General features: G+C 36.7%; 1 long non-coding RNA gene across 1 annotated transcript; it reads left to right on the plus strand.

Annotated features, from left to right (window-relative positions):
• The first annotated feature begins 17,296 nt into the window (after positions 1–17,296).
• LOC110815578 (uncharacterized) lies at positions 17,297–19,418 on the plus strand. The gene is made up of 2 exons (XR_002539859.2): positions 17,297–17,608; positions 18,924–19,418. It is a non-coding gene; the product is annotated as an uncharacterized LOC110815578 (long non-coding RNA).
• Positions 19,419–19,782: the final 364 nt, after the last annotated feature.

Consider the following 19,782-nt stretch of genomic DNA (forward strand, 5'->3'; position numbering starts at 1 on the left):
CACCGAAAACTAGATGGTTACTGCACCTACGGGTGGTTCCTGAGTTCTCTGAATTTTTTTTCGGAAATTGAAACGTGCTTTCGGTACGTACAAGTGTCCCAAATAAACCAAAAAATTAGACCTAGGGCCTACTTGGCCAATTTCGAAATTCCGGTACGGCGGCTCCGCCGTGCTTCGACAACGATGCTGCCGCCCACGGCGGTGATCCGCCTTGGGTTGGCTGTTTTTGGCCGAATTCAGCCGAACTTGCATCGGTTCCTGCGATAAAACACACTTAGGGCCCTCGGTGGGCTGAAAAAATGCAGAAAACCAAAACTCACCAGTGGTGGGGCTCTCCGGTGCGGCAGCTCCTCCGACTCACGTTGCGGTTGGGTGTTTTGCTTCGGTCAACCTGTAGAGACGGAAACGGTGGTCACAACGGTGGAAAAATCACATCGAACAGGAATCGGGAAGGGCCTCATCGGAGGAGTTTTCTAAAACATCCCGCGACAGCGCCACCGAGCTTCGTCGGTATTTTTCAGCCAATCGGCCAGTTCTTTCACTCCGATTTGGTCATGAGTGAGTTTAAAATTGAATTTCGTGCAAGAGGGAAAATTTTTGCCTCATTAAGTTTTTATCCTTTTTATTATTATTATTATTTTTATTTTTATTAAATCAAATTAAAATTAAATAAATTAAATTAAAATCATATAAATAATAATTATATTTATAAAAAAAATAATTAATAAAAATAAAAATAATGAAATGTTGGGTATTAAATAAAGGTTAGGTAGTTATGATGTTAATCAAAGTTGGACTCTTAGTTAATATTTTAATTTAATCTAAACCTTCGAATTCAAAAACTTAATATAAGTTGCATCTATATTCAATATAAGATAAACTAGTAAGATATGAGTATAGGGCAAGTACATTATAGAATTTTTACCTACTCTATACCTATTACGTGTAAATGAATTTTATTGTATGCTATAACTCACTAATTTTACTCATTTATCTCCTCTCCAAAACAAATAATTATTAAATAATACAATTTAGTTATCATTCTTACTGGTGGTGGTGATAATGAAATTAATGTAAGGCGATAGTGGTAGTTGTAACGACCTAAGGGTCCAACATTGTTGTTAAATAAAAGTATATTTTTCATGCAAGAAATTCATAGAAAATAAATTACTAAATAATTTTACAATAGATTGTAGTAAGAGATAATGCCAAAAATCAAATGTCAAGAAAAAAAATAAGTATAAAATAAAATTAAAATTAAAAAAAAATATTGCAAGGATCAAGTTAAAAAAGATATAGAAAATTCGAGAAAAATTTATAATTTAAAAAGGACTCAAATGAATAGAATTTTCAATAAATTAGGTAAAATTGTAAATTTTAAAAATGTCCAACACCTAGGCAGCTAAGGTGTCCAGCATAACCAATCAATGAGCGACACGTGAAGAACCATACAAAAATGCACTGGATGAGTGTAATCATGACACGTGTAAATCGCGTGACAGATCTACGATTGAGAGAAAATTTTAAATATCGAACGATCAACATGGCACCATGGAGAACTCGATCGAACGACAAAAAATCTTTAAGGGCGAGTATTTATACCTCTCTTCTGTTAGCCTCAAACTCTAGCCGATAGAAGGAAAAAAAAAAAGGAAAAGACAGAATACAAAGAAGCAACATGGAGCCGTTGCGCCAGAAGGGAAAAACTAGTAAGAATGAGCCAATTCTTCCTCGTTTCTCTTCCATTTTCTTTCCAAATTAGATTTTATCGATTGTTCTATACACCTATAGGATGAAAATTCCAAAATTGAGAGTGAGGAATCTTGGATCGTGATTGAAAACTCACACAGATTCTGGTAAAGATAATTAACCGATCTTCGTAATTTGTTAATCAAAGAAAAGTATATTTTTCGTGCAAGAAGTTAATAGAAAATAAATTATTAAATAATTTTACAATAGGTTATAGTAAGAGAAAATACCAAAAATCGAATGTTAAGAAAAATAAATAAATATATATAATAAAAATAAAGCCAAAGAAAAAAGCACAAAGATCAAGTTGAAAGGATTTAGAAAATTGAAAAAAAATCTATAATTCAAAAAAGATTGCAATGAATAGGATTTTCAAGAAATTTGATAAAACTATAAATTTTAAAAATGTCAAACACCTCAGCAGCTGAGATGTCCAACATAACCAATCACTGAGCGATGCATGGAGAATCATGTAAAAATGCATTGGGTGAGTGCAATCATGCCAATATATACATTGCGTGGCAGATAACACGAGTAAGAGAAAATTTTAAATATCGAATTGCCCTCATCGTGCCACGGAGAACTCGATCAAAAGACTGAAAATCTTTAAGGGTGAGTATTTATATCTCTTTTCTGTTAGCCCTAAACCCTAACCAATATAAGAGGAAAAAAAACGGAGGGAATACGTTAGAGAAGGAGAGGAGATGAGTGGAGTTGCCGCACTGAAAGGGAAAAACTGATAAGTGCAAGTCGATTCTTCCCTATTTCTCTTCCATTTTCTTTTAAAATTAGATTTTATTGATTGTTCTATGCTAAGACGAAAATTCCAAAACTGAGAGTGAGAAAACTTGAATCGTGATAGGAAATTCACACTGATACTGGTAAGAATATATTATCCAATCTCTTTAATTATTTAATAAAAAAATATATTTTTCGTGTAAAAAATTAATAAAAAATAATTACAAAATAATTTTATAAGTTGTAGTAAAAGAGAATGCGAAAAACTCTAATATTAAGAAAAATAAATAAATATATAATAAAAATAAAAAGGAAAAAAATATCACAAAGATTAAGATGAAAAATATTTAAAAAATTAAAAAAAATCTATAATTTAAAAATGACTCAAATAAATAGTATTTTCAAAAAATTGAGTAAAACTGTAAATTTTTAAAAATGTTCAGCACTTCAGTAGCTGAGGTGTCCAGCACAACAAATCAATAATCGACGCGTGGAGAACCGCGTAGAAATGCACTTTGTGAGTGCGATCATGCCACACGTGCATCGGGTGGCAGATTACATGAGTAAGATGAAATTTTAAATATCAAACAACCCTCATCACACCACAGAGAACTCGATCGAATGGTAAAAAATCTTTGAGGGCAGGCATTTATACCTCTCTTCTATCAACTCCGCACCTAGGCGACAGAAGAGGAAAAAAAGAGGAAGGGGAATACGCTGAAGGAGAGGAGTAGAGGGGAGCCACCGCACTAGAAGGGAAATTTTGATAAAAACAAACTGATTCTTCCCCGTTTCTCTTCTCTTTTCTTATCAAATTAGATTTTAATGATTTTTCTATACACCTGCGGGACGAAAATACCAAAACTGAGAGTGAATATGCCTGGATCATGATCCAAAATCCACACAAATTCTAGTAAGGATATATTAATTAATCTTCGTAATTGTTTAATAAAAGAAAAATGGATTTTTTATGCAAGAAGTTAATAGAAAATAAATTACTAATAATTTTTACAATAAGCTGTAATGAGAGAAAATGCAAAAAATTGAATGCTAAAATAAATAAATAAATATGTATATATAATAAAAATAAAACTATAAAAAATATCACAGGGGTTAAGTTGAAGAAGATTTAGAAAATTTGAAAAAAAATTTGTTATTTAAAAATAATTTAAATGAATAGAATTTTCAAAAAATAAGGTAAAATTATAAATTTTAAAAATACCTATCACCACAGCAACTAAGGTGTCCAACATAAACAATCAATGAGGAATGAGTGGAGAACCACACAGAAATACTTGGGTGAGTGTGATCGTGCCATACGTATATCGTGTGACATATCACACAACTAAGAGGATATTTTAACTATTGAACGACCCTCATCACGCTACGGAAAGGCCCACGAGAAGAAATAGATTTGTCGAGGAAGATTTGGGGGAGTGAATGACACAGTGGTGCAATTGAATCTCAATCAAGTCTAATGGGAAAAAGAATTAGAAAGGAAACGCAAAAGTGTTGACTACTTTGAAAGCGGAGTTGTTCCCCCATGACGATAAAGAGGGAGAAAAAAAGGGAAAGAAGAAAATGGTGAGTGATGACAATAATAGTTTATCTCTCTCTGCACAGTGAGATTACTGGGTTTGATAAGATATTAGTCTGCCTACATTGGATGATCATGTCGTAATGGAAGGGTTGAATTTACTTGACCCAATCAAGAAGGCAGAGTTTGAGGGAAAGTGGAAGAAACTTGACCCAATCGAGAAGGTAGAGTTTGAGGGAAAGTGGAAGAAATATCGCATTGCACAAACGAAACTTTTTTTTTTCAAAGAACTAATTTGATTCTAGAGGAAGTAAAGCTTTTGTTGGAAGCATACAAGACTGATAGTTAGTGCTGTGGTTATTTTGTTTGTTCATAGGAAGGGATGTTCTGTATTAGTTAGTCTGTCTAGGATTTGCTAATTATGGTGTTATTGTGCTTTTTTTTTGGGTAGAGTAATGTTATTATCCTGTGCTTCTTGGGTGTGGAATTTATGTGACTTCTTTATTATTTTAAATTAAAAGTGTTGTCTTGACTTTTTATATTTCTTTGCTTAGACTTCATGTGATTTTATTGCATCATCCAACGAAATTGGTGATTTTTGATACCTTTTGTTGATTTGAATGCTTTCTGAAGGTCAGGACTCCATGGATATGTTTTAGTTTTTACTCCTTATGGTTCAAAAGGGGAAGAAGAGAAAAGAGAAGTTGAAGATCCTCCGTTGTAGGTTAACAGTGATAGGAGATCACCATTAGTCCATCTTGAGTGGAAGAGCTATCTAGGTTTTGATTCCTTAGACCTTTATGTATGTGCATTTTAATGTCTCTGTATATTAATGTATCCGGGATTATGTTCTATGATGTGAACATTGAAGTGCTTTCTATCTTTTGATGCTTATTTGTGAAAACATGGATATGAAATTTATAGGTACTATCTACTGAGAGCTTGACATAATTTATGTTTGTCTTTGAAGTGCACTGTTGCGTTTTTTGTTAGCTTTTGTCTTCCTTAAAAAATGAAAAGTGAATGGTGCTTTTAACAAAGCACATAGTATAACTTAGATAATAATTAAATTTAATAAGTGATCACAATTATCATTCCTCTTAGTTTGACAAAGAACTTAAAACTAAAGATTTAATTTTTTGAGTAAAACCAGTGCCATGTCAAAAGTGAGTTTATTTTGTTGAGTTTGTGCTTATATTTGATTTCCATGTGTCATATGTTATCTTTGATCGATGTATTAGTTTATTGATGAGTTAAAGAAATTTCTCAGAGGGATACCATAGTCTAATGTCAAGAAATTGCAAAGAAAAATGATTGAAATGACTGCGAATGTGAGTATAGGTGGCTTAGTCTAGCATTTTCTTTCCATGGATTTGGTTGGTTTCCTGAGTATGTGATTTCTCACAGTATGGCCTGGTATTGTGATTGTTATCAACTATGGAGTCTGTCATTTTCTGGAGTATGTGGTTTCTCATAGTGTGACCTAGTGTGTGATATAAGCTAAAATCTACTAATTTAAGTTGCCATGACTTACAGATTCATTCTTATTAAAATACAGGTCTTAAGATATAAATGACTTACAATTTGAATTCTTAGAAGACGTAGTTTTGAAATGTTTGTTGCATCCTTGTTTAGGATTTTCTGTTGGTGCACTTGCATGAATGTTCAAGATGAGAAACAACACTTTGAGGTAAATGTCGGACCTTTTAAACTTGCAAATATTAAAGGGCCTTTTGAACTAGATCGAATGGTAAAAAATTTTTAAGGGTGAGTATTCATATCTCTTTTATGACAGTCTGAAACCCTAGTTGACAGAAGAGAAAAGAAAGAAACAAGAGGGAATACACCAAAAAAGGATAAGAGTAGGGCAGAGCTATTGTATTGGAAGGGAAAAACCAGTAAGAACGAGCCAATTATTCTTCATTTCTCTTCCATTTCTTTTCATATTAGATTTTATTGATTTCTCTATGCACATGTAGGATGAAAATTAAAAAAATTGAGAGTGAGGAAGCTTTGATCGTGATAAAAAATCCACACCAATTATGGTAGGAATATATTAATCGATCTCTATAAGAATTTAATCAAAGAAAAATATATTTTTCGTGTAAGAAGTTAATAGAAAATATGTAACACCCCAAAATTTTATTATTATTTTTGTGAATATTATTTTTAATTTTATTTTAAATTATTGTAAATTTTAAATGTAATAAATGATTATTTAAGTAATAAAATATGGTTTTAATTTAGTTTAATTTAATTAAATGGAAAGAAAAATAATAATAATGATAAAAATGGGTAAAATTATTTTTGGGGTTTAATTAAAAATAATTTTGGAAAAAAAGATGAAAATTCGGATTTTATGGGTATTTTTGAAAAGAAAATCGGAAACCGAAGGTCAAAACGCAATTTAAAAAAATTTCACCACGTCAGCAGCCCCGGCCAACCAGGACACGCCGCGTGGCAAAGACGCTGACGCGGGAGGCCACGCAGAATGGAACTACGTGGACGATTCGCGTGCGCACGATCGGATGGCTGAGATTCGTTCTCGCATGCACGCACGACCCAGATCAAATGCGCGTGCGGACGACCCAGATTGCACGCATGCAGATGGCCAGATTGAATCACGCACGGACGGCCCAGATCGCATCGCGATGGACGGCCCATATTAAATCGTGATGGACGACTCAGATTAAAAAGGGAAGGTTATAAATAATCTCATCCACACCCAACCTCAAATCCTAGCAGCTAGAGCCCTCGCCGGAGAAGACAGCCCAGCCACTGGAGGAACCGACCACCGCCACCCACCGCCGTACAAGAGCACTTTTCGGCCGCCAAACGAGGCAAAATTTTTACCCTTAGCTCGGATTTCGATGCTGAACCCACCTATGGCGAAATTGGAGCCAAACCACCGGCCAATTGGTCGGATAACACTGCCGAAGCCCAGCGGCGCTGCCGCGGGTTTCCTCGATTTTTGCCTCCGATGAGGCTCTTCCCGATTCCAGTTCGATGTAATGTTTACACTATTGTGACCACCATCATTTCCTCTATAAGTTGACCGGAGCAAAACGTCAAATCGTGACTCGCGCCAGAGGAGCTGCCGCACCCGAGAGCTCCGCCGCCGGTAAGTCTCAGTTTTCTGTATTTTTTGGGCCCACTGAGGGCCCTACGTGTGTTTTCTCACAGGAACTAGTGCTAGTTTGGCTAAATTCGGTCGAAAACGGCCGAAAACAGCCAACCCGAGGTGGATCGCCAACGTGGGCGGCGGCGTCGTCGCTGGAACACGGCGGAGCCGCCGTGCTAGAATTCCAAAATTGGCCGAGGAGACCCTGGGTCTGATTTGGAGTTTTTTGGGGACATGTGCAGGTACCGGAAGTGTGTTTCAGTTCCCGAAAAAAAGTTCAGGGAATTTAGGGACCGCCCGTCGGCACAGTGAAAAACCAATCTCACCCTATATCCTATCACAACATTAAAGCTTAATAAATGATAAAACAGTACTTTATGAATTAATAGATGTGTATAATTAATTAAGGTTGCTAATGAAGCCCGAATATGATATATTTTCGGTCAGTTACTGTTTGAGTTATTTTACAGTTTTAAATACATTATGGTATCCGATCTATGTATTTTATGGTTTTGAATGTATGAATCACTGTTTACTTCATTATGGCTCGATCTTGTGAATTTGATGATATGCCTGCATTGTTGGATGCTCGTTACTGGTTTAAATTTTCATGATTATGTAAGAAATAGAAAACTAAAGAAAGAATAGAAAAGGTATGTGAATCGATAATGGATAAGTCGACACCCTCACCAGATATCTTAGGAGATGGTGGACGGACCGGGTCCATAGGGAACCTTATCGGGAACGTTGTCTCTCATACCGGACAGGGTATGGAGACTTTAAATGTTTTGGCGCTCATACCAGACGGGTAATTGAGGTTTATCATTTTGGTGCCCATACCGGACGGGGTATGGGGACGACCCTAGAATTAAGTTGTTAAAGTGAATGGTTCACATGTAGTGGGGACCCCTATGGATCCCCATGAATACTGGTAGGCTGATAAAAGAGGAAATTTGTTGCCTGATGATTGAAATATTAAAAGAATGACATATGTTATATTACAGAGTACGTATGATTTCATGATATTATAATATTATTGCTTTCATAAGTTATTTTCACGAATCTCACCGAGGTAAGTGAACGGTAAAGAATTTTCTTATTGATAAATGAATTTGTTATAAATTATGCTCCATTGGTTGTTTTTGTTTTCTACCAATATTTATCTCTGTGATAGTGAGATAGTGTGACATTTTTACTAGGCTAGTGTAGCTCATTCCTTACTTAACCATTTCAGATCAGGAGGGCTTGGTTCCCGAGTCCGTTCCGCAGGAAGATGACGGTAGATGGCTAAAGATTTTGTAGTTTTCCTTACAGTATTCATTTCTAGTATTTACTTTAATTAACTTATTCTTTTATATGTTTAATACGTTTTGGTTATTGTGTAAGGATGTTAATCATAATATTCTATTTTGCTTACCCACTTAAAATTTATATATATACATTTCCTTTTAATTTTCGGGACCGCTACAGTTGGTATCAGAGCCGCGTTGCTCGGACTCGTCCCTTACACAATAATATTTAGACGAATACCAACCGATTAATCGGTACTCAACCCTTCCTTATGAAATGCAGATGCAAAGATATGAGAAGAGGAAGACCCCCACTAAAATGAGCAGCTCGGGATGATTCGCTTTGGGAAGATGTGGATAGAATATTTGAGATGCTAGAAAGGATCATTACTGCCCAACAAGGCCGATATGAGTAAAGGGAGTTACCCGATCCTCCCTCACTACCACAGGTTGAGCCACCGCTATAGCGAGTGGATCCCGAGCCACCCCAACATGAGTATGCTCCTCCACAGTACTCACCGGCACCACCACCGCAGTATAATCTGGTGCCTCAGCCACAGTATTACTCAGCACCGCCACTGTACAATCCAATGCCCCCATTATATCAGCAGGTGCCACCACAGGGCCCCCAAGTCTATCCTCAGCCTGGCCCAGTCCCTATTCTACGGGACCCAGCTCATTCCCTGATTGACCTGGGCTACGTAGAGAGGTACAGAAGACAAACCCTTCTACTTTTGCAGGGGAGTCCTCTTTCGAAGATGCCAAGAACTGGTTGGCGGTGACAGAGAAGGCTTTCAAGACCTTAGGAATGGTTCCCGAGCAGAGGGTTACCCTTGCTTCCTACATACTGGTAGGGGAAGCAGGTCATTGGTGGGAGCTCAAGGAGACCACCCTGTCTACACCAGTCACTTGGGAGCAGTTCTTAGCAACCTTTCATGCGGAGTACCTCCCCGAGCACATCCGATATCTAAAGGAGATGGAGTTTGTCAAGCTGGTCTAAGGAAACATGACGGTATCGGAATATGCTCATAAGTTCCTAGAGCTGGGCCGATACTCCACTGAGACATTGTTAGATGAGGGCAGGAAGGCTAGGAGGTTCCAGTGGAGCCTCCGCACATAGATCAAGAAGCACTTATTAGTACTAGAACTCAAGACATATTCAGCCGTTCTGGCAAAGGCGTAGATCGTGGAGAGGAGTTTCAACACCCTTCCTCAGTCAGCAGAGAGTCACAAACCCTCAGCTCCACCCCACAGACCAGCACCTACTGTGCCTGTCCAACAAAATAAGAGGCCCACACAAGCGATCCAAGCTTCCCCTCAGGCTCCAGGGGCAGCCTGTGGCAAGATCTGTCAGCACTGCAGCAAGGATCACGGGTACCGACCATGTTATCGCCTCAACAACACTTGTCGCATATGTGGTAGTGCCCAACACTATGCGAGAGAGTGCCCGAGGAATCAGACCAAGGAAGACCTCCTATTCAGAGTAGGGTTTACAACCTCACACAGCAGGTTGCCGATGCCGACCGGGACGTGGTACAGGGTATGTACACTATCTGTAACTATATTGCTCATGTTTTATTTGACACTGGTGCATCGCATTTATTTGTTTCACATATTTTTGCATCCAAACTTAATGTATCATATGATAAACTTGATTCAATGTTATTTGTGTCTACTGCTGGGGGTGAAACACTATTAGGGGAAGTTATCTACAGGGCTTGTGCCATGGAGATAGCAAATAAGAAACTGAATGTAGACCTAATAAGGTTAGACACGGGGGATTTTGATGTAATTTTAAGGATAGATTGGCTAGTGGCATATCACGCCACCATAGATTGATTTAATAAGAAGGTTATATTTAATCCTCCTAATGAAGAGTCATTTACAAATTAATAAAATTATTTTGTACTTATTCCTTGATGGCAAGTTTCCTTAATTTTCAAGTACTTTAACCTTGCTATTTTCTCTAACTAGGCAAGCCCAAGAGGGAAATTTGTATCCAAGAGATTCTGATAGTTTGAGACTTTCCAGATGTGTTTCCGGACGAACTACCTGGTCTGCTAGTGGACAGGGAAGTTGAGTTCACTATAGACCTACAACCAGACACTCAGCTCATTTCGGTTGCTCCTTATCGCATGAGCCACGTTGAGATGGAATAGTTGAGGAAATAGATCACTGAATTGCAAGACAGTGGTTTTATTAGACACAGTGTGTCTCCTTGGGGTGCTAGAGTCACTTTCGCTAGGAAGGGATATGGAACGTTGAGACTGTGTATTGATTACAGAGGATTGAACAAGGTCACAATCAATAACAAATATCCCCTTCCTAGAATTGATGACCTATTCGATCAGCTGCAGGGTGAGCAGGTCTTCTCCAAAATAGACCTGAGATTAGGTTACCACCAGGTGAAAATAAGAACAGAAGACATTCCCAAAATGGCCTTTCGAACCAAGTACGGACACTTTGAGTTCCTAGTAATGCCATTTGGGCTAACCAACACCCCGTCCATCTTTATGGATCTAATGAATAGGGTCTTCAGAGATTTCTTGGATCAATTTTTTATCGTGTTCATCGATGACATCTTGGTCTACTCAAAAAGCAGAGAAGAGCTTGTTCACCATCTAGCCCAAGTTTTACAGGTTCTTAGAAAGAGGAAGTTATATACAAAGTTGAGTAAGTGTGGATTCTGCCTTGAGCAGACCGCCTTCCTAGGACACATCATATTGAAGGAAGGAGTATCAGTGAATCCTAAAAAGGTTAAAACGGTACTTGGTTGGGATGAAGAGGGACACAGCTGACTTTGTATCTAAATGCTTAGTATGCCAGCAAGTCAGGGCAGAACATCAACGCCCAGGTGGGTTACTTCAGCCTTTACCGATCCCAGAGTGGAAGTGAGAACATATCACCATGGACTTCGTAACAGGATTACCCAAGGCACGTTCAGGATATGATGCCATCTAGGTAATTGTTGACCGGTTTACCAAGTCTTCCCACTTCTTAGCCATCAGGATGACCGATCCCTTGGACAATTTGGCAAGAATGTATATCCGAGAAATAGTCATGTTGTATGGAGTTCTAGTGACACTGGTATCCGACAGGGACCCCAGGTTCACTTCTCGGTTTTGGAGGAGCTTCCAGCAAGCCATGGGAACAAAGCTGTCTCTCAGTACTACCTTCCATCCCCAGACTGATGGACAATCAGAAAGGATAATCCGTACACTTGAGGATATGCTCCGAGCTTGTATCCTTGACTCTGGGGGCCATTGGGACGACCATCTACCTCTGATAGAATTTGCTTACAACAACAGCTACTAAGCGAGCATTGGCGTGGGTCCGTATGAGGTGTTATATGGGCGCCCATGCAGATCGCCGATTTGTTGGGAAGAAGTGGGCGATAAAAAATTGTTCGACCTAGAGTTGGTGGAGGAGACCACGTCTAAAATAGTTAAAATCAGAAAAAAGATTCAGACGGCTCAGAGCAATCAGATGGGTTATGCGGACACCTGGAGGAGAGATTTAGCGTTGGAGAAAGGCGACCGGATGTTCCTTAAAGTCACTCATTTCAAAAGAATTAGTAGGTTCGGTAGGAGGAAAAAACTGAACCCCCGATTTATTGGACCATTTGAAGTCTTAGACAGGATTGATACTGCCGCCTACAGACTAGCACTGCCTACAGAGCTCTCTAAGGTCCACAATGTGTTCCATGTGTCCATGTTACTTAAGTACAACCCGGACCCCTCTCATGTCTTGGCTCATGAACCGCTTCCACTCCAAGAGAACTTGTCTTATAACGAAATACCAGTCGGTATCACCGACTAAAAGAGCAGAATACTCCGCAACCAAGAAATATCATTTGTAAAGGTCGTGTGGCAGAACCACACGCCAAGAGAGGCTACCTGGGAGTTAGAATCAGACTTTAGAGCCCAGTATCCCCATTTGTTCGATTAAGAGTAAGAGGCAAATTTGGGGGACCAAATTTCCTTAAGGGGGAGAGAGTTGTAACACCCTAAAATTTTATTATTATTTTTATGAATATTATTTTTAATTTTATTTTTAATTTTTGTAAACTTTAAATGTAATAAATGATTATTTAAGTAATAATGTATGGTTTTAATTTATTTTAATTTAATTAAATAGAAATAAAAATAATAATAATGATAAAAATAGGTAAAATTATTTTTGGAGTTTAATTGAAAATAATTTTGGATAAAAGGGGTGAAAATTCAGATTCTTGGATGTTATTAAAAAGAAAATCAGAAACCGGGGGTTAAAACACAATTTAAAAAAATTTCACCACGTCAGCAGCCACGTCAACAGCCCGGTCAGCAGTCCTGGCCAAGCAGGACACGCCTCGTGGCAGAGATGCTGACGCGGGAGGCCACGCGGAACGGAGCCATATGGGCGATCCGCATGCGTGCAATCGGAAGACTGAGATCCGTTCCCGCGCGCATGAATGGCCCAGATCAAACGCACGTGCGGAATGCCCAGATTACACGCGGGCGAACGGCCCAAATTGAATCACGCACGGACGGCTCAAATCGCATCGCGATGGATGACCTAAATTCATTTTCAATTTAATTGCAATCGGACGGTCCAGATTAAATCATGATGAACAGCTCAGATTAAAAGAAAATGTTATAAATAATCTCATCCACACCCAATCCCAAACCCTAGCCGCCAGAGCCCTCACCGAAGAAGACAGCCCAGCCACTGGAGGAACCGACCGCCGCCACCCTCCGCCGCACCGGAGCACTTTTCGGCCGCCAAACGAGGTAAAATTTCTCTCATTGGCTCGAATTTCGATGTTGAACCCATATGTGGCTAAAACGGAGTCTAACCATCGGCCAATTGGTCGGAAAACACCACCAAAACTTAGCGGCGCCGCCGCAGGTTTCCTTGATTTTTGCCTCCGATGAGACTCTTCTCGATTCCCGTTCGATGTAATTTTTACATTACTATGTCCACCGTCCTTTCCTCTACAGGTTGACCGGAATAAAATGCCAAATCGTGACTCGCGCCGGAGGAGCCGCCGCACCCGAGAGCTTCGTCGCCGGTAAATCTCGATTTGCTGTATTTTTTGGCCCACCGAGGGCCTTACGTGTGTTTTCTTGCAGGAACTGGTGCTAATTGGCTGAATTCGGCCGAACACAGCCAACCCGAGGCGGATCGCCAGAATTTTGAAGTTGGTTGATGAGGCCTGGGGTCTGATTTGGAGTTTTGTGGGGACATGTGCAGGTACGAAAGTGTGTTTCATTTCCCAGAGAAAAATTCAGGGAATCTAGGGATTGCCCGTGGGCACAGTGAAAAATCGATTTTAGACTTCAAATCAAGTAAAGATCTCTCACCCTATATTCTATCACGACATTAAAGTTTAATAAATGATAAAATGGTACTTTATGAGTTAATAGATATGTATAATTAATTACGGTTGCTAATGGAGTCTGAATCTGATATATTTTCGGTCAGTTGCTGGTTGAGTTATTTTACAGTTTTAAATGCATTATGATATCTGATCTATTTATTTTATGATTTTGAATGCATGAATCACTGTTTACTTCATTATGGCTTGATCTTGTGAATCCGATGATATGCCTGCATTGTTGGATGCTCGTTAGTGGTTTAAATATTCATGATTATGTGAGAAACAGAAAACTAAGAAAAAAATAGAAAAGGTATGTGAATTAATAAATGGATAAATTGACAGCTTCACCAGATATCTTGAGAGATGGTGGACAGACTAGGTCCATAAGGAACCTTACCGGGAATGTTGTCTTTCATACCGGACGGGGTATGGAGACTTTAAATATTTTGGCGCTCATACCGGACGGAGTATGGGGACGGCCTGCTTCACCCTCATATCGGATGGGGTATGGGGACGGCCCTGAAATTAAATTGTTAAAGTGAATGGTTCACGTGTAGTGGAGACCCCTATGGATCCCTATGGATACTGGTAGGTTGATAAAAGAGAAAATTTGTTGTCTGATGATTAAAATATTAAAAGTATGATATGTGTTATGTTACAGAGTGCGTTTGATTTCATGATATTATAATGTTATTGCTTTCATAAGTTGTTTTACGAATCTCGCCGAGGTAAGTGGACGGTAAAGGGTTTTCATATTGATAAATGAATTTGTTATTAATTATGCTCCATTAGTCGTTTTTGTTTTCTACCAACCTTTATCTTTGTGACAGTGAGATAGTGTGACATCTTTACTGGGCTAGTGTAGCTCATTCCTTACTTAACTATTTCAGATCAGGAGGACTTGGTTTCCGAGCCCGTTCCGCAAGAAGACGGCGAGTAGATGGCTAAAGCTTTTATAGTTTTCCTTATAGTATTCATTTTTAGTATTTACTTTAATTAGCTTATTCTTTCATATGTGTTATTGTGTAGAGGATGTTAATCATAATATTTTATTTTGCTTCCGCACTTAGAATTTATATATATACGTTTTCTTTTAATTTCCAGGGCGCTTCAAAATAAATTACTAAATAATTTTCCAGTAAACTATAGTAAGAAAGAATGCTAAAAATCTAATGTTAAGAAAAATAAATAATAAAAATATAATGTCAAGAAAAATGAATAAATAAATATATGTATATGATAAAAATAAAACCAAAGAAAATATCACAAGGATCAAATTAAAAAAAATTAAAAAATTAAGAAAAATCTATAATTTAAAAAGAACTCAAATGAATGGGATTTTTAAAAAATATGGTAAAATTGTAAATTGTAAAAATGTCAAACACCTCAGAAGCTGAGATGTCTAGCATAGCCAATCAGTGAGCGACGCATGGAGAACCACAAAGAAATGTGTTGGGTGAGTGCGATCGTGCCACACGTATATCGATGGCAGATCACATGATTGAGAGAAAATTTTAAATATCAAACGGCCCTCATCACGCTACTAAGAACTCGATCGACCGACTAAAATCTTTAAGGATGGATATTTATACACATCTTCTGTTGGCCCTATACCGTGATCGATAAAAGAGAAAAAAAAAGAGAGGTGAAGGAATACACCGGAGAATGAGAGGAGCAGGTCAGAACTGCAGCGATAAAAGACAAAAGTGTTAAGAACGAGTCAATTCTTCCCCATTTCTCTTCCATTTTCTTTCTAGATTAGATTTTATTGATTGTTTTATGAAACTGTACAATGAAAATCCCAAAACTGAGAGTGAGAAAGTTTGGATCGTTATCGAAAATCCACACCGATTCCAGTAAAGATTTATTAATTGATATTTGTAATTGTTTAATTAAAGAAAAATATATTTTTTGTATAAGAACTTAATATAAAATAAATTATTAAATAATTTTACAATAAGCTGTAGTAAGAAAGAATGTCAAAAATCAAATTTTAAGAAAAAATAAATAAATATATAAATAATAAAAATAAAACAAAATGAAATATCACATAGATCAAGTTGTAAAAGATTTAGAAATTTAGAGAAAAATCTGTATTATAAAAAGAACGAAAATGAATAATATTTTCAAGAAATAAGATAAAACTGTAAATTTTGAAAATGTTCAACACCCCAACAGCTAAGGTGTCCAACATAATGAATTAGCGAGCGATGCGTGAAGAACTACGCAAAAAATGCGTTGGGAGAGTGCAACCAAAAGTCTTTTAGAGCGGGTATTTATATCTCTCTTCTATTAGCCCCAAACCCTAACCGAAAGAAGAGAAAAAAAAAGAGGAGAGGGAATATGTCGAAGAAGGAGTTGAATAGGGCTGAACCGTTGCGTCATAAGGAAAAAAACCAGTAAGAACTGGCGATTCTTCCCCGTTTTTCTTCAATTTTCATTACATATTAGATTTTATTGACTCTTCTATGCACCTGCATTATGAAAATCCCAAAACTTAGAGTGAGGAAACTTGGATCGTAACTAGAAATCCATACTAATTTTGGTAAATATATATTAACTAATCTTCGTGATTGTTTAATCAGAGAAAAATGTACTTTTCGTGCAAGAAGTTAATAGAAAATAAATTGCTAAATAATTTTACAATAGGTTGTAGTAAGAGAAAATATAAAAAATTAAATGTCAAGAATAAATAAATAAATATAAATATAATAAAAATAAAACTAAAGAAAATATTGCAGGGATCAAGTGAAAACAGATTTAAAATCTTGAAGAAAATTTTGTAATTTAAAAAGAAATCAAATGAATAAAATTTTTAAGAAATGAGAAAAAATAGTAAATTTTTAAATTGCTCAACATCTCAACAGCTGAGGTGTCCAACATAACAAATTAGTGAGCAATGTGTGGAGAACTCAATCGATTGAGTGAGTGCGATTGGCTTAGAGGAAATTTTAAATATTGAACAATCCTCATTACGCCACAGAGAATTCAATCGAACGACCAAAACTCTTTAAGGGTAGGTATTTATACCTCTTTTATGTCAACCTCAAACCCTAACCGACAGAAGAGAAAAAAAAAAGAGGGAAGGGAATACATTGGAGAATGAGAGGAATAAGGTTAAGCCACTATGCTAGAAGGGGAAAACTAATAAGAACGAGCCAATTCTTCCTCATTTCTTTTCTATTTTCTTTCTAGGTTAGATTTTATTGATTGTTCTATACACTTGAAGTGTAGCATCCATGAACCCTAGCCGTAAGGGAAGAGCCAGGAGAGAGAGGGATGACACGATGGGAGGTCAGGACAAAGACCTTCTGCCACAAAGGGAGAGAGGCAGCTGAGAACGGGAGAAAAGGGATAGAGAGAGAGAGAGATTCGATAGCTAAGAAAAAGAAAAAACATTGGGGAGAGAGAAAGAGAGAAAAAGAGGGATGCAATAGAGAAAGAAGAAAAATAAGAATAAAAAGAAGAAGACTAGCGCGGAGTGCAATGGTCTAGCAAAGCAGAGAGGTTACAATGGCCGAACCAGAGCGGATCTGTTCCTTGTGTGACCAAATCTTCGCAAGGAAGAAGGCACGACAGCCTGGTATGCACAACAACGATGGATGTGTGCGGGTTTTCCCAAATATGTGCACGGTAGAAGAAGTCTCTGCATGCTATGGAAGCTTGGTGGCTTTGCGAGATTTACTCTGCAATTGAACATGTTGCAATCCCGTGGCGAATTTCAACCAAAATGCAGTGGTGCATGTGCTAGCACATGGTGACTCCAGCGATGAGGACTGCATGTCCAAGAGAGAACCATATACCATAACCTAGTAAGGATTCCGACACATTTTCTTATCAAGCTTTATGTAAGAGTTGAATTAGTTTTTATTTGAGGATCTCATAATTTTTCCTAAAATAGTTTATTGACCTAAAATAATTGTTTAAAATCTAATAATTGATTTTCAGGTATTATTTTAATAGACAATTTCATAAACCAACATATGTATGTTGAATGGAATGTGTGTGATTCTATGATTATGTGCAGACTGATCCTAGTGTGAAAATTATATGTATATAATATGTTGTTTTATGTGTTTTTATGGTATATATATGGAAGCTGCTAGGTCTACTATGAGATTGTTAAATATTTTTAATACTCTTTGTATACATGTGTGTGTATATATATATCAATTTATAGGTATACAAATGCAGGAAGGATTGTGTGTGTATTCATGTACTATGTATATATAGATGTTTGAGGGTGAGTATGTTATATTATTTTATTAGGTAAAATTAAACATATGTATGCATAAGTAAGCTACCAGTATATGTTAAATAAATTTTCTGTGTTTATATATATATCTAAGTAGGTATGAAGCTATGCGAAAATGTAAATAGATAAGTTTATGTGTGATTGTATGAGGGTAAATATGCATATACACTGAACCTACATGTGTGCACCTATAAAATAATGTGTGTATGCTAGTGTAAAAGTTGCATATATGTAGATTTAAGGTATAAATATATATATGTATTTTGTATGGATATAAGCTGTGTGTGTTTAATGTACATAGGTATTTCAAGAAATTGTATATATGTAGTTATATAAGTGAATATATGTTTTGTGTTTGCGTTTGATATATTTACAGGTACTGTAGAATTATGATTAATATAATCGCAGTAGTTTGTGTGTGTTGAATTGTAATCATATGTAATATATGCATTGTATGATTAATATAATTACAGTAATTTGTGTGTTGAATTGAAATTATATGTAATATGTGCATTGTGAGAAAAAATATATATATGCGTAATTAAGATAAGTTTATGGTTAAATATAACGGTACTAACATAAATATATATAAGTAATATGTGTAGATATAGATTGCGTTTGTCTTGTTATTTATATAATATGTTGGGTGAATGCTTAATATGATGGAAATTGTGTAGGTTAGGTATACATATATGCGTGCTGACTGTTTGTTTAATAGATTTTATGAGCGTATTTGATATACAAAACATGTATACTTGTTATGAGCTTGAATATGTTAGTATCTAGGTTGTGCATGTATGTTAGAGTGATGTATTTGATTGACAAAGCAGTAGAATAAAACCTTTAAATGACAAAAAAAATCCATTTAACAGGTGTCAGAAGAAGAGGGTGCGTGTGTAATAATGATATATGTGGTGAACTTAATTGGAAAGTTCAATGTCGGACGGGGGCTAGGAAAGAATTTAGTGGTGCCCATAGCGGACGAGGTAATGGGAGTAGCCGACGATTGTGGCACTCATACCGGACGAGATATTAGGATGACTGATGATTGTGGCTCTCATACCGGACGAGATGTGAGGACGATCGATGATTGTGCCACTCATGCCAGATGGAGTATGGAGATGGCTGATGATTGTTAATGAATATGATTTGTTATGAAATATTTCGTGTATTCACATATAGAGAGAATCCCTATGGACTAATAATGATATTGGTAAAAAAAAGAGTATCGCATGATGAAATATAAAAGTAACTAAAATTTAATTCTTTAGTAAAAAAAAAAGGTAATTGATTTGATATGTGCATTATACTTGGATACAAATATGATCTGATAGCACTTATTATTGGGAATAAAAATTGTCTGAATACGAGTATGTTGTTGTTTGATGGTTTTTGTGAATTGAATAGAATTATCTAAATATGAATCCGATATGATATGATGATATTTATGAATTTGCGTACAATATCTAAATATGAATATGTTTAAAATGGGTAATGAAAAGGATGAGACCCTTGATTGTTTTCTTAGGTTATATTTTGCGACAATGATGATGAGTATAATTAATTAGATTTTCTTTAAAATAAAATATGCATTTGTTTTATCAAATCTATATGATTCTTTGTTTGCATATCTCTGTTTGCACAGTGCCTTATTTTTACTAATTTTGTGAAGTTTACCCTAATTCATACCCTCTTCCAGTACAAATTAGTTCAGATCATAAACAAATTCAA

This window comes from Carica papaya, chromosome 2 (genome assembly GCF_054855325.1).
Source record: "Carica papaya isolate Zhongbai chromosome 2, ASM5485532v1, whole genome shotgun sequence".
NCBI classification, from domain to species: domain Eukaryota; kingdom Viridiplantae; phylum Streptophyta; class Magnoliopsida; order Brassicales; family Caricaceae; genus Carica; species Carica papaya.